This window comes from Centrocercus urophasianus, unplaced genomic scaffold (genome assembly GCF_019232065.1).
Source record: "Centrocercus urophasianus isolate 14NV4802_14NV808 unplaced genomic scaffold, USGS_Curo_1.0 seq_10, whole genome shotgun sequence".
Classification (NCBI taxonomy): domain Eukaryota; kingdom Metazoa; phylum Chordata; class Aves; order Galliformes; family Phasianidae; genus Centrocercus; species Centrocercus urophasianus.
Genome location: NW_024884142.1, coordinates 73,676,529 through 73,690,114, shown reverse-complemented (window position 1 = coordinate 73,690,114; position 13,586 = coordinate 73,676,529). Strand labels below are relative to the sequence as shown.

The following is a 13,586-nucleotide window of genomic DNA, read 5'->3' as shown; positions in this document are numbered from 1 at the left end:
CTTCTCTCTTTCTTAAAGGAGACGGCCCTTCCTAATCTTCCCTGCTTGGAGGAATCACCCTCCTCCCCAAGAAACTTCATGCCTCAAGAGGAAAGGCCCCTTGGTAGCTCCAGCCCACCCAGCCATCCCAGCTCCAGCCCCCAGGACACTGGTCTGAGCCTCCCAGGGATGCTGGACAGGCAATGCTCAGGAAAGCTGCCTTGGGGCAAAGACCTCCAGGAGCAGGGATTGGGGAGCCCCAGCCTTCTGCAGAAGCTCTCTGACAGAAAGGCCAATTAGCAACAATTACAGCACTGAGTGTAATGCAATAGGGATGCTCGGCCACGAGGAGCTGGTCCAAGCTCCTTCCCTCGTTTCACACAGGCAGCAGCAATCAGATGGTAATAACCATGGGTCACTAGAGGGTGACCTCGAGGTGAAAGGCTCCATATCCCATTACTGGTTTACTGAGCTAGCAGCCTAACACATCTCCCCAGTGCTTTGAATCAGAAAACTGTATTGAAACCCTTTGAGAATGTCCCTGCTGGCTGGTGTTTAGCATTGTGCATTTCCCAGCAGATATGTGGGAACTGTAATTAAAATCCTCCATGACTACTGAGCACTGGGACCTTGCCATCAGTGTTATGTGACTAGGCAGGAATTTACTGATTTCTTTCTTGGGCTGTGCATGCTTTGCAGCAGATGTCAGCTCTGATTTTTCTGCTACTTTATTATGTCTTTGTACTCTCACCATTACGCTTTCCATTAGTATCTGCTGGTATTCCGTGGTGTGAAGAAAGGATTTGAATGACAAACATCATTCCTGCTCCCATCTCTGTCGCTCCTGTTTGCATCCAACGGCACCAACAGTCCAGCTGGGTCATTTATCCCACCCAGGCCCTGCAGTGTTACTTAGATCTCTTGCAACACCAATTCCAGCTGATCTTTTTTATTCTCCACCCTCACAAGATCCAAGAGAGTGGTTTTTTTCGTGGCCATTTATGCCATGGCTGGGATATATCGATTTGCATGAAATGCTCTATATGAAACCCCAAAAGGTGGCTGCTTCCCACTCTGAAGACACCTCTCAAACCTCTGTTCTTCCACCATTATTGCTGAAAGTAGGTGCTTAGGGGACACCAGTTACTTAAGAGAAGGTAGCAGTTTCTTTCTGTAGCATGGCAGACAAAGGAAAAGGTGACCCTGAAGTATTTCAAAATCTGAACATGTTGGGATGGAGGCTATCATCCCTCTTGAGGCTGATCTAGCTCCTTTTTGAAGAACTGGAGGAGTGGCAAGCAGAAACAGATTTAGTCAGCTGCAAAGAGCTACCCTGGAGGGATTTTCTACGTGATCAACAGATGATTATGGGTCTCTTTTGTCCAAAAGCAAGTCAGTGTGAGTGCAGAGGGGCCACTGGCAAGCACAGCAAAGCCCCGACAGCCCAGGTGTGCAGCTGGTCAGCTCCTTGGATGTTGCTACATCACAACTGGTCCTGCTTTGCTCCAGCTGTATTGCTGACACCCTTCTTGCCAGCAGGCCTCCTATTGCTGCAGGAGCAGTTCAGGGGAATGAAGGACAGGACAGTGCTGTGACACATTTGAAGAGACATCGCAACATGGGCAGCACGACCACCTGGTACTTCCCTGTGCAGGATGCACTGTGAAGCCAGGCTCTGCCAGTCCCTGCTCCCAAGTGGCCTCCAGGTGTATAATGGAGACTGTTAGCAGTTCCTTAAGCCTTCACTTTGCTGGGAGTCTCCTGGGCTTCTCCAGTGAGGCACCACAAGTGACCAATGGCTGAGACAGCATGAACTAGCAGAGAGGATTTCGAAGTTGCTGCAGGGTGTTGCACAGGGCACTGTAACATAGGCAAATGCAACTGGCTTCTGCAATTACACATTCATGACTCCTGTAATAATTCAGGTTACAAGGCACTTCTAGAGGTCATCTGATCACACCGTCTGCATTATGAGGGACCTCTGAAGGTCAGTTGGTCCAACCCTTTGCACAGTGTAGCCAATCTTTCTACCAAATCCACTTTCAGAGCCAGATTAGGGCTTTGATTTGTCAAGCTATGAAGATCGCCAAGGCTGATGTTACACAATCTCTGGACAGTGTGTTCCATGTCTGACCACCCTAATTGTGAAAAAATATTTCCCAATATCTAAGAGTATTTTCTCCTGCTACAGCTTGTTCTGTTGCTTCTTGCACTTTTGTGGTGCATCTTCAATTTTCTATATAATTTCTAATATTTCTATATAATTTCTAATTAAGTATTTGAGGAGATTATACCCGAGAATGTACAAAATTGTTTGGTTTCTTTCAGTGTGAAGAGGAGAAGCAGTATCACATCTTGACCTTGAAATCCCTTCATGCTGTCAAAGATGCACCTGCCACTGGGATCAGAACAAGCCGAATGATTTTTTTATAAGCCAATACAAATTGTTCTCAGGAAACAGGTACGATCTGGCTTAGCTTGGAGAATTACTTTGCACTGAGCAAACTCCTGGTAAACAGTCCAATCTCTTTCTCTGGATTGTGCAAATGACGAGAAGGAAAGATAGAGGGGGAAGGAAGGCAGCTCTGGGGAAGTCAGTGGTGTGGAATTGTAAGGAATGACAGGGAGAAGGATCACAAGGGGGGACAAAGTGTCTTATCATGGCTGGCAGCTTGATGGAGCAAGATAGGATAGGGCAAGCTTGTCAAGGAAAGAACATTGTGATATGTGCCTTTTTGTAATAGCGACTTTCCTTCGGTCGTAGCAGTGCTACAAGAATCAGTGGAGAAAAAGGCAGCCCAAAAGGGACTGTGATCCTCCCAAGCAGCCCAGGTGCTCTGTATCATGCAGTTAAGGGCTGGCATTACCTCTGCAGCGAGAGCCCCATGACATCTTGTCTGAGATTGTGTGATTCAGGTTTATCCAGTGTGCATCACAAAGGTAGTCCACAAGTTTAAGGCAATATGGTTTGCTCCAAAGAAGCTAGAGCTGGTAAGCAAAAGAGCAGAACTTGTTTGGGTCAGTTACAGATCCTGTATGTCCTTCCTAAGAATGAGCAGCTACAGCTGAATGCAGCGAACTTCACTGCCCTGGGAGAATGTCCACTACCCAGACTTTGCCTTTGAGTAGACAGACAAGCAATAACAGGGGGATGGGAAGAAAATGTATCCAACTTTTTGAGAGGCTTTTCTAGTGGGATTGTGGTCTGCTTTTAGGGAGGAAGAAGAAAGTGGGAAAATAACATGGTGTCCAGCTAAGCTTTAATTCATGCCTCTGAAAACAAGAGGAGGGGTCCATCAGGTCTTGGCCCTCTTTTACAGTGGAGAAAGACAAATGTGCAGAAAATGATGCAGGCCACCTAAGGTCTGTCTTGCTAAGGTCTGTGTGTCCTGTGACTACACAAGGGGTAGAAGATGCTTACCAGAACCCTGCATCAAAGGTAGGGCATTCAAGTAAGATCCTATGGGATGAACACTCCTTGGTAGAGGTGGATTGTCATGGCAATCTTTTCCTTCATTCCAGAGTGAAGGAGATCAGAGAGTAATGAGAGGATTGGGACAGTAAAATTAGTGTGGAGTGGGTGCTGCTTTCATATGGACACTTAGAGTGGAGTAATGGGGAGAAATCAGGAAAAAAATGGACTGGAAAAAGGTAGTAGAGAAAAAGAGAGTAAGCAGAAGTCTAGGACAGAGTGCTGGTAAACATTTGGGTTCCTCAGCTGGCCCAGAACAATGGTTGGAAGATGGGTGGACCAGAGAAGGATTTAAGGCCAAGCTCTGACTTGCAAACAAAATTCATGTTTGGATTTGACCCTGCTGATTGTCATGGGTGTTGCTGAGTTTACAGTTTTCCTCACTGGGGAAGGAACACGCAGGGACAGGAGCAGCAGGGTCAGGTGTGGCTGCTCACTACTTCAGGCTTGGTGTTTTCCTCTCTGTGGACTTTTCTCTGGGAAAGTCCATTGTTGCTACAGAATCATTTACCATCATTTTCCTTCTAACCTTTGTTCAGAGGATGGAAAGTCTGCAGCAAATCAGAGGGACTTCAATATTGGAGTTCATTAAATATAATTAATACTTGGAATCCCATACATGCTTATTTTTATTTTGTTGAAATATGTTGCTTATCCTGGGACATGCCCAGGTGCATATATCAGAAGCAGTTTCCACTGCTTTTCTTTGTTTTAGTGGCAGCAACTCTAGTATTATCTCAGATTCTACCTTCTACTGCGGAAGGAGAGAAAATCCCTTTCCTTCCAACGCCATTTTGTCTCTTAGGGTTGCCAGAAGTGCAGACATTGTTGATGCTATTGCATCTTCTCCCTCTCCATCTGTTTTTTTTTTTTTTTTTAATATATTATTGTTATTATTCTTATTTTAACATCATTATTTTGAATACAAATGCTCAAAGCCTATTCTCAGGTGCTGCAATGCACACATGCTTTGGGACAGTTAACAGCTTCAGCATCATGTTTATAAACAGATCCTGACACAGTTCACACAGAGCTCTGCTGTGCACAGCTCTGATGCAAAAACCTGGCACAGACACACTACAGTAGCATGTGGCAAGACACAGTATTTGACAGCAGCATGGTGGCCCAAGGCTTTGCACTGTGACCACAAACCCACCTCTAGACAAACATCATGGAGAGCTGAAGCAGAGACTGGTTGGGGCAGAAAGTTCAGTGATGATGGCAGTGAGGTAACTCAGGGATGGGGAGCACGTGGAGAAGGCAAAGACTTAGTGGAGGATTTGAAAGAAGGTAAGATAAAATGTGTCAGGCTGGGATGGTGACTACGCAGTAAGAATGAAAAACTGAAAAGGATCAGACAGATGGGGAGCCTTCACTGATTTCAAGTGGAAAAAGTGCCAAAATGAAGGAGGGGAAAAGCCATGCAAAAGAGTAAGCTGGAAAGGTTTTATTTCAAGGTTGCGAAGATCTGGGGCAAATCCGTCTTTAGTGGAGAGGCAGATGTACATAGAAGAGAAAGAAAAGCCAGTGAGATCAGTGAGCAGAAGCGATGATCTCTAGTGCAGTCAGTCACGGCCACACTGCAGTGAGCCATGGATGTACACACAGCAGATTTAAATTGGAGCCAGTGCTGCTGCATAGGTAGTAACACCAGTGTTGGTGGTGTAGTTGCGGTAGCAAGGGCTGCCAGCAGTCCTGGACGTAGGCCAGTGAGCTGCATCTCCACGACTTGAAAAAATCTTTTCAGGAAGACAACCAGAGCCACTCAGGGAGGGAACAGCAGAAAGGAATCACAGCAGAGCTATTTTCTGTTCACAGAGGATCAGATACATTTCTTAATTCCCATATTTACATTCTCCCATGGTCCTGGCCCCTCTAACCTGCAGACACTGATCCCCCATGCTGGCTCAGTATCACCAGTACGTGTATCACCAGTATGAGCCTGTGGTACAGCCGCCCTAAGGGCTTCCAGGTGGTCCATGAATGAGAGCTTTTCCCCTGTGTTAGGCTTCAGCACTCACAGGGCCAAGGTTGGAATAACCTCTCCCTCCACAATGAAAATGAAATGAAAGAGCCCTCCACCTCCTTCTTACAAGCAGAGTCCTGCCCTATTAATCAGGATGGCTGGAAGGGGGGTGCAAAGCAGGAGAGAAACATATCTTTGTGTCTGCTTGACAACTTTGTAAGAGGCAATGTTACCATGGCAATGGGTGGTCTTTAGCAAGTAGGGGAGTGAGCTATAGTGTCAGGGTGAGGAGAAGGGGGAGCCATGCTAAAGGGAGGCAGCTTGAAAGTAGAGGGGGAAAAGGGGAGAAGGGACTGCAAGGCAGTCATCAGTGGGTGATGGTCGGAGATTCAGAGATGTGCATTCAACAAAGGGCAGGCAGCTCTGGCAGCAAATCTGGGGGTTTGCATGGCATCCCTGAACACGAGCTCTCTTCCGAGCTGCTACAAGATGGGCACCTCTATAAGGATCTGCATCTTTCAGAGGGATCATCGCCTCTGGCAAAGGGGGCACCTTGCTGAGCCCCTGAAGCTTCTGCCTGGCCTGAAAGCCACCACTTAGATGTCAGCAGGCTGCTCGCCTCCATCCTACCCCCAAGTTCCAATGCATGTTAGAGGAAGCCTATTGCCCATCCCAAGACGACCACACACCATGGCCACCACAGAACAGTTGGTTAGCAACAGAAACCAGTTGTCTGGGTTGGAGCCAAAGAGATACTCCAGCGCTGTAGCAAAACGCCGCTGAAAAGCCGGCACAGCATGGGAAAGGTCTCCTCCCCACCTCGCTCGGATGCGGACGGAGGGGAGTTCCTCCGGTCTCGTGTTTTTTTGCGAGGGGAGGGGCGGGGTGGCCAGATCGTCGCACAGTCGGATGATGGTGTGGTAGGTGGGGAGGAGCGGGAACAAAAGCTCAGCGCTGAAAGCAGAGCGTGACCCACAATCGCTGAGAAAAACCCAAACCCAAGAGTTTCCCGTGAGCTCCGCGGTGCGGCACAGCCTCTTCCAGGCCTTTCCGTGGCCAGCACTGAAGCCGCTCGGCGTCACGGCCAACACGGCGATAACGCGGAGGTGCCCGGGGGCCCAGCAGTCCTCCGCTCGGGCTCCCGGCCGGGCCGTGCCGCAGGAGGTGCGCGGCCCCGCGGTGCCGGCAGGTGGCAGGGCAGCCCCGCGCCTCGGCCCGGCCCCGGGCGGCGCTGCGGGCACGGCGTCTCCGTGCGGGGGTCGAGGAAGCCCGGTGTGCTCCTCGCCTCGCCCGGCCGCTCTGCGGGGCCCGGAGAGCTCGGAGCTGGAGCTGCGGGCGTGTGCCGGTTCAGTCTTCCTGTGTCGTCAGCCGTTCGACGCGTGGCGGCACGCAGCGTGAAGCTGGGCCCGGTGGCGGCAGAGGGGAGCCCAGCGAGCGCCCTGCCCTGCGAGTTATTCCCTGGTAGTCAGTGGGGGAAGGCTGCTCGGAAGAGTGATGGGCGTTTTTATTATTATTAATGTCAGCCTGTTCGCACTGAGGTTAGATTACAGCCCCATTGTGAGTGGCTCGGAGACAGCCTGTACCCTGGGGAACACGCCGTCCGAACAGGAGCGGCAGCAGAAAGGGCAGGGAACGAGCAGAGCCAGAGGAGAGGAAGCGCTTTTGCCCCGGTTTGTGCAGCAGAAAACAGACCTCCTGCACCCATGCAGGCCCCTCATCCTTTGGACCGCACGGTCCTCTTGTGTAAGTGGAATAAATAACCTGTGACTGCCTGTTTTTTGGTGGTTCAGCATTTGTAAATGCTGACTGTTTACCTCTTGGTTAAAACTAAACTTGCCTTCTCTTTCCCCAGTGGTTTGACATAGATACAGAGAGCTCGGAGCCCACTTGGGCCCACAGAGGCAATCATTAACCTGGTGGGGCTCCTAGCTGAGCCCTGCCTGCCCACGGGTGCCAGAGCTGTGATGGAGGAGCGCTGCCCACCCATGGGGCAGCCCGCAGGCTGTGGGACTGCTTCAGGCAGCTGAACTGTTCGCTCCAGCTTACAGATCGATTCCAGAGATGTTTCAAGGGGAAACGAGATTTGCAGAGGGAACTGGCCTGGCCTTTTTGAATTCAACTGCAGAGTTAGTTAACAAAGTTGCAGGTTCTCAGTCTCCTTTTCTCTTTCTTTGCCAACTCTTTTTTTTTTTTTTTCTCCTTTTCTTTTCCCTTCCTCAATATAAATACCCTGGGGCAGTTTCTTTTCTTTTTGGTATGAATGTGATGATCTTTCAGGCCTGCGATTGGCTCTGCGGCTTGTCATCGGGGACACACCTCCTGGCGAGGGGCCACCGCCTCCCCCCTCTTGTGAAAGCTTCCCCTTGTAACAAGTGAGCGTAATTACATCAGTTACTCACTAGAGCACAGACCTGCTTTAAATTTTGGCCTCTGAGCCTGTGAGAAGCTGAAGGACTAGAAAATGCGGTTTCAAAGGCCTGTAACACTCTGGAGCGTGCAACTCAAGCTGGGCTTTTCCCTCCCAGGAATGAAGACTCCCAGTCACATGTGAGGAGGAATGAATATCCCTACCAGCCACTGAAATGGCTAAGAGAGCAGAACTGCTGCACCAGAAGAGGATTTCCACTTTGCCAGAGCCTGGCCCACTGAAAAAAAAAATGCATAACTGATCCCCTTTGCTTCTAGAGGTACTGGGAAGGAAGATTGCTGAGTGAATTGCAGGGGGTGTGGGCGATCTCTGCAAAAGAGCAGAGCCAGCTAAAAAAAGGCATCTGCTACCAAAAGAAAATGTATTTCACCCAGCAGCCAGGGCCTGCAAGATAGGGCCAGACATATCAGGGGAAGAGCCCTGAAGAGCAGTATTTATGTGCTGGGTGCACAGGACAGTAGCAGTTTGACACCTATCTGATGGGTTGGAATGGGAACTTAGAGTGCTTCTGTGGGCTTGTTCCAGAAGGGGCTGAGTGCGAGTGAAAGCATTCTACTCATGCTCCAGATGGAGGGTTCTCCACTGGGTAAATCACTGTAGCACATAGGAAGCCAGTGCTGTCCCAGCTGAAACCCTGCTCCACACTGCCATGGCGGAGTGTGGCCACTAAAGAGTTCTGAGTGGAGGAGAGAACTCAACTCTTGTCCCAGGACATTTGGTCCTTGAGGAACACAGCCCTGATGTATGTCAAAGATGCTACTGCTGCTTGGTGAACTGGAAGGATGAAGATGAGGTGCAGACCATTTGTCTGACTAAAGCTGAGTCCTCACATACAGGCATTTACCTAGTGTCAGAACTGCTGCTGTTCTGACACGAGAAGAACCTGAGCCTTTTCAGACACGTCTTGCAGAAATTATACAAAGGAGAGATACCTTTCTCCTCTTGCCTCTAGCTATTATCTAGCACATACGTGTTTGCTGAGACCAAACAACTGAACAGATTCAGCCCTGGTCTAGATCAGGCAGAGCGAACCTTGCTCTCTCATCTCACATTGCTTTAGTGGACTGACTGGAACCTTTGTTCCATGTCTCTGTCCTCCAGTTCTCCACCTTCCTCCAAAATAAAAATAACCACCTGCTTCCTACACTGCATCTGGGCTTACCATCGGAACTGATGTAACCCTATGAAAAATGTAGGTTTTGTTGAGACAGCATTTTCCCATGGAAGAAGAAGATCCTTTGTTTCTCTCATTAGCTCTCAAAGCAACTGGCTCAATGACATGCTGTCTGTATTTTTCTCCCAGGGACCTGTTCATGGAGCTGCCAGGAAGCTTCCTAGGTCATGGTCCATTCAAAAGCTGCCAGGAGTTGCAGGATGGTGCAGGTCTGATGGTCTGAAAATCAGCAAAGAGCACTAATTCATTATGACAGCCTTGGAAATATGACAAATAATGTTAGGTGCTTTCCATGGTACCAACAGTTCTCTATATCATTTTTTGTGAGACTGGGATTGGAGTCCCCAAAACTGAGTGTACCCTCTCTGAGATGTGCTTCAGGGTGCCTGACATCTCTGCAAGCCAGGACTTCCCTACCCCATGCATCCTATGGACTGGAGAGCTGAGATAGAGTGAACAATGTTTAAGGTCTGGATATCTGGCACAGAGCGAGCAAGCAGAACAGTGGGAGGTTGTGGTGCCAGGGACAGGTGTATCAGCAGGCCACAGAGCATTTCTACATTGCCAGATGTTCTATCCACCTCTGCCCTGACCTCTGGGCTGGGGTGGGAGTGTTTGCTCCCAGCTTTGCTCTGCAGGATGTCAAAGAACATTTACTTGCTTCCCATGCCTGTAAACATCTACCAATTCACCTTTCTTATATATGCTTTTCAGGTAAGATCAAGCTTTCATTCTTTCTATTACTATTCCCCCTGACGTTCTCTGCAAGCAAGCTATTGGCAAGTGATGAAATTCTCTACATACAGACTGAAATGTAGGGACCGCATGGACAAAATAATAATGCTAGTCATAATAAATAACAGCCCCATTCGCTTTACTCTGCAGCTCGCAAAACAACAGCCCAGTTCAAATTCTCATCTGCTGTGAGATAAAAAGTGTGATTTACTCTGTCGGCTATGGAGAGCAGACACGCACGGGGCAGTTATCTCTGGCCATAAACAAACTGGAGTGGCTTTGCCTTTTAACAGGCTCCCTTCTCCTCTCCTGTGGAGTGCTACTTTCCGCCTTACGTAACCCTCTGGGCAACTCCACTGACCTATTTTGTTTTAATAAACTTGAGCAGTTGGAGTTATGCACCCTCCACTTCTCAGATGCCATTGCCACTCCACAGGGCTCCCTTTCCTGCCCTGCTCCACAAGGCTGTGTAGGTGATGTCTTGGGAGAAGTTAAATAAACGGCTTCCATGTTCTGACACAGCCCGTATGTGCCAAGCTTCCCTTTTGACTGTTAGCCTTGGAGAAGAGAAGGAAAAACCGAGTTGTCGAGGAAAAAGCATAACCTTTCAGAAACAGTTTTTTATTACCTTCCTTATCGCTCCTTTAAGGTCATAAAGATTGTACCAAAGAAACTATTAAGTTTTCCAGGATTGCAAAATATTTTATCGATGATGCACATGAGGTATGCTGTTCCACTTTTCAATTTTTTTTTGGCATTAAATTTCCTTTTATGTTCAGGGATTTGATCTTAATGTTCCCTCCGTACCTTTCTGTTTCCATCCTGCTTGGAGGCAGTCAGACATGGTTAATGGTTTCTTCTAGCCAGGAGCCTAGAGTGAGCTGCAAATAGAAGACCTTGCAGGCATTAAAAAACAAACCAACAGTGAACATGGGATCTAGAACTGTGGGCACCATGATTTCTTGAGAGGCCGAGCAGCTGGCATTGCCTCCCTCGTGGGTCTTAATGTGGGAATTGACTTCAGGAGAGCAGTGACTGGCTGTTTTTTCAGCACTGGTTTTCTGTAGTACCTCATCTGCTTAAGTTCATTTAGGATATATTCTTCCACCAAAAAATATAACTAAAATTTATTCTTTTGCTGAAAAACATCTGTGAAAACCTAACACTGTAATACTTCTAATGGTTTAATGCTGGGGTCTGCGCTGAGATGGCCGCATACTGTTGTATCCACCAGGTTATCCTGGGAAACAGCTAGGGTTCAAATGCAGCAGGAGGCCATCTGAGATTCTCTTCCCCACATGCTACAGTGGAGGAGCAGATTAGTGTCCTGCTCATAATGAGTCCCTTACAAATCCCATTCTGGAAAAGGATATCCAGAGCTTTGGGAGAAACTCTGCAAAGAGTCTCATGAGAGGCCCAATTCTTCACACTGGGAAGTGTTGTGGGTGGACTGCAAAGCTCTACTGAATATTGAGTTAATCCAAGATTTACATGCCATAAGCCTGCAGAAATTGGGCTGTGGTGGGCTTTAGCTAAAGCAGTGTTAGCTAACCTCTTAAGAAACCCAGTTTTTCTCTCCCGTGCAGTCTTTCCACTGGGTCTTGTTTTCCAGGTCCTGATCTTCAGCTGGCAGAACACAGCTTCATCCCATTGAAAAGCCAGTGAAGCAGATAGGAAGATCTTACCCCAACACAATTCTGCTTCCTGATTACATGCATGTTTCCACCAGGCAAGACAATAAACCAAGCACTAGCAATGGAAGAGTAGCAGACAGGTGACTGGCACAAAGATCCTCCATTCATGTCTCCTGTAGCATTTACTATAAACAGAGGCCAGAGCAAGGAGATGAGACTCTTTGGTGAAGTGATGTTGGCATGAAGAAGAGGGGAGTCTTAAGTCAAGCTGAGTTGCAGGGGAAAGCTTTTATCACGGAAGTGCCAAGTATAAATCACTATAAGAGATTCCTCAGTCAAGACACTTTGGAAACAGGACAGTAATGCCAACTGAAAATATAACAGAGCAATATTATGACCATGCAGATCATGATGTGCCAACCTTTTCATAGTGTCCCACATGGAGAAGCTTCCCTTTTCCTACAGGATTGGACCTCCTGCCTGGGGTGGGGAGAGTGGTTGGGAGCATGGGATCTGTGAGTGCAGGTGCCTCGCCAATCTGTGCAGGTATCTCAGCGTCGATTTAGGCTATGCTGATATTTTCCAGGTTCTTTCTCCTGTAACACAACAGTATGGAAAGACTTCCCCCGTGACTGTAACACGAAAAACAGATGAAGGAGGGAACTGCTGGGGGAGCTTATAATTCCCAACTGGAAACATAGTCTCTTGGATAGTGCCTTGTGATGCTGAAGGCACCCCCAGTCTCTTAACGGCAGCTTAAAGAAGTCTGATCCCTGGGCAGGAAGGTAAGGCCCAAACTATTGTCAACATCCAACTCAGACAACATAAAGTATCAATTACAGACTTTAAATCCGTTTTTAAATTTTTTTTTTTTTTCTCTTTTGAAAGAAAATGAAAATTAAATGTGAAGCAACAGCAATCTGTATCGGGGAATGAATTTTGGTATATTTGATAAAGAGCTTCTTTTTGTTTTGTTTGAAGTATCGAATAACACGTGCTTCCTGCCAGAGCATTTCACAAAGTTGAACCAAACCACTGCCTAAGCATCTGGAACTAAAGCTTGGTAAGTGCTAAATCCACTTTTGAGTACTGTAACTCTTCCGTGAGTATGGCTATTTTTCCATTTCAGTTTATTCAAAGACTTAGATTCAGTGGCTTGTTCCTTCAAAGCTGAGAAACTGTGTGAGGTTTGGAAAAAGCAGACAAGCTTGTTTTTCCCCTCTGGTTTACAAGGAAAATAAGGACGAGAGGACAAGATCCAGCAGATATGAAATGTTGGGGTATATGGTGTCCTGGAACAACCTGTTTAACCCACCAGCCACTGACAGTACTTTCTTTGTTTAGTATTACTTTTTATTTTCTGTTTTGCAATTAATGTGGTTTTTGAAGTAATAAAAATTTAAGAGTTCAATAAAAAATGGTTTTCGACATCTTAGTGGATTCAAATTTCATTCTAAATGCAACCTGATATAAATCAATTCTAAAGAAAAACAGCCGTCCCATAATAAATTAGAAATGAATAATGCGCAATTTTCCAGATAGAAAAATGCAATAATCAAGACCTAATAAAAACATGTAAAGCTGTAAATAAATACGTGTAGATAAAACTGTCTACTGTTAACAGTGAATAACAAAGTTAGTATGCAGGCTGTGCGTGGTTCGAAGTCAACAGTCTTAATGGTTACAGCCTGATGAGTATCAACCTTTTATTAGGGAAAATAATTAAGAAGGATAAATGGAGAAAAGCTTTGAATTAATATTTAAATCTAAGCTCTCCTGCTTGCTGATTTAGTTGGGTGATTTAATCTGTTCTCTGAGGCTCAAATTTATCAGTTTTAGCCCAGTTTCCCTGTATTTACAGGATGGATGAGGTTTTATGCACCTGGAGTTTCACTTCTAGCTCTGTGAAATTGAAGCTAAACCTCCCTGGACTCAGAGCTCTTTCCCATCGGTCTGCCAGGAGTCTGGAGAAAGCCTTCAGTGATCCAGATTGGTGACTGGTCAGTCATTACAAATCAGTGCCTAGTGCAGTTCCTAGCAGTAGCTTCTGTCGCTGCCTGACACATAACTAGCAAGTGTGCTTGTAGCATTCCTGCAGAGGAACAAGGAAACAAATTGCTCTGATGATGACATATGCTAGCAGCTTTAATTGTCCCTCCCCATGCTGCATCTCTCTGAATCTATCCAGTAGTGTCCTG

General features: G+C 47.1%; 1 long non-coding RNA gene across 4 annotated transcripts; it reads left to right on the top strand.

Moving 5' to 3' along the window:
- Window positions 1-7,550: 7,550 nt before the first annotated feature.
- On the top strand, window positions 7,551-13,350 carry LOC122165140. Of its 4 annotated transcripts, none has more exons than XR_006170408.1 (3): window positions 7,551-12,173; window positions 12,277-12,451; window positions 13,250-13,350. It is a non-coding gene; the product is annotated as an uncharacterized LOC122165140 (long non-coding RNA). The 4 variants fall into 4 exon arrangements; XR_006170405.1 differs by lacking the exon at window positions 13,250-13,350 and having other exon boundaries at window positions 7,551-8,104; window positions 9,149-12,173; window positions 12,277-12,786; XR_006170407.1 differs by lacking the exon at window positions 13,250-13,350 and having other exon boundaries at window positions 7,551-9,733; window positions 11,367-12,173; window positions 12,277-12,786.
- The last annotated feature ends 236 nt before the right edge of the window (window positions 13,351-13,586 follow it).